The following is a 2,008-nucleotide window of genomic DNA, read 5'->3' on the forward strand; positions in this document are numbered from 1 at the left end:
TATCATCGCTTATATTCTGGTGCAGAGGAACACAAATCTTGCACAGCCCACTGTGAATGATTTGTGTTTCATGTATGCTGTTAAGAACAATGTGATGATTAACTGGCCTGAGGAGATCTTAAAGGTTATGAATAGTGTTTCTCTGTCGCAGTCTAAGTTGCTTCCCTACAGTATCTTTATATCACATATTGAAAATTATTTGCATATTGACGTTACTGACACTATTATTGTTGAGTATAATGAGAACGATCATTTGGTTGGTGAGAGTCTGATTCACAAGATGGGTATCTACAAATACGGTACTACTTGGCAATACCATGAGGACTATACTACTATTGATCTGGAGCTGTCCAGTGATGATGATCAGGATGGCATGGGTGATCAGAATGCTACTAACCAGGGGGAGCCCTCTAGGACAGCATCACAGGATTCTGTTTTTGGTATGGCTCATATGGAAGCTATGGAACAAAGGCTCAACAACCGCATGGATCTACACTTTCAAGGATAGAAAGATTCGTACTATGCTGGTACGGAACAGTATGAAGAACGTCAAATTGCTTATTCTGACAACCAATATCAAACCGTGAGGCATCTGATTCAATCAACAACCGAAGCTCAGAATGCCTTCATTCGCTCTACAGCTGAAGCTCAGAATGCACTGTTTTGTTCTGAATTTCAGAAGTTATCTATGCTGATCAGGGGTGACCAGACTGTTGTTATTCCTAATGATGATATTGATCTTCCTCCACCTCAATCGTAGCTTAGAAGACTTTAGACCTAGGATATCCTACCCTTAGGTTTATTTCTTCTATTATTGAACTTTATGGATTCAGTTGTTGTTACTGTTTTGAGACTTATTTGTGTTTTTCTGTTATGGTTTGACATTTTATGGTTTGTTTGGTTGCTGGATATTTTTTCTCTATGCTATTTTGTTTAATTTTGCGTATTTTGCTTTTAATTATGTCAAAATAGCTTATTTGGTTATTTGGATGGTTCTTGATCATATGAGATTTTATGGTGCATAAATTAAGGTGGTTATTGCACTACATTGCTTATTCTGCTTATTGCTATTTGATATGGTAAATCTTGTATGTTGTTCACATTTCCTATTAGTTATTTTATTGTATGAACAAGTGCATTTGTTCAAGCCACTGATTATAAGACAGGTTAATAGTTAAATCCCAAATTAATTCATTAACTTTGTTTTATGTTTAACTACATATCTCTGTCTACTTTTGACCTATGTTATCTTTTTTATAATGTTAAAAGGGGGATAAAGGTTATTTTGTTGTTGTTTAATTGTGTAGGTTGATCTTAATTCTGCTTCCGAAATATTCGCGCTTCATACTATCAATCAGTGCCAAAACATTCTTCAAGCTAATTCATCAAACAAATGGTGTAGTGTTTGTCATCATCAAAAAAGGGGAGATTGAAAGTACGCATGTCAAGAGGAGTACTTTGGAAAGCTTGCCCACTATGTGTTTTGATGAGGACAACTTGTGTTTCATAAGAGCTTGAAGATCATCAACAAATCAACGTGCTTAAGCCTCAAGATTGGTATTAGACTTAGACTAGTAATTAGTTTAGGTTGAATCTAAGGCTTAGGTAAACTCAATACATGTCTCATATGCATAACATTAAATCATCTTATTTTGATATATGACATTCATAATATGTTCATGCATCATATATATACATGTTATCTGTGCATCCTAGGCATAAACTTAGTGTTGAACATGTATAAGTTAAGTGCATAACGTATTTGAGTATTGCAATTTAAAAATACACTTAGAAATATGCAGTTAATCGATTAAGGTAAATTTTAATCGATTAACATAAGTTTTTGAAAAGCAGTTGCAACAGAAAACTTGGAAAACTGAATTAGTTACAATTTTGTATCTTGTTAATCGATTAACCAAGGATTTAATCGATTAACTGGGCTACAGAATGGTTTCTTTATAAACTGCATTTTCAAAACTCAAGCCATAACTTGCATGTTAGATTTTAA

Source organism: Lupinus angustifolius, unplaced genomic scaffold (genome assembly GCF_001865875.1).
Source record: "Lupinus angustifolius cultivar Tanjil unplaced genomic scaffold, LupAngTanjil_v1.0 Scaffold_489, whole genome shotgun sequence".
Classification (NCBI taxonomy): domain Eukaryota; kingdom Viridiplantae; phylum Streptophyta; class Magnoliopsida; order Fabales; family Fabaceae; genus Lupinus; species Lupinus angustifolius.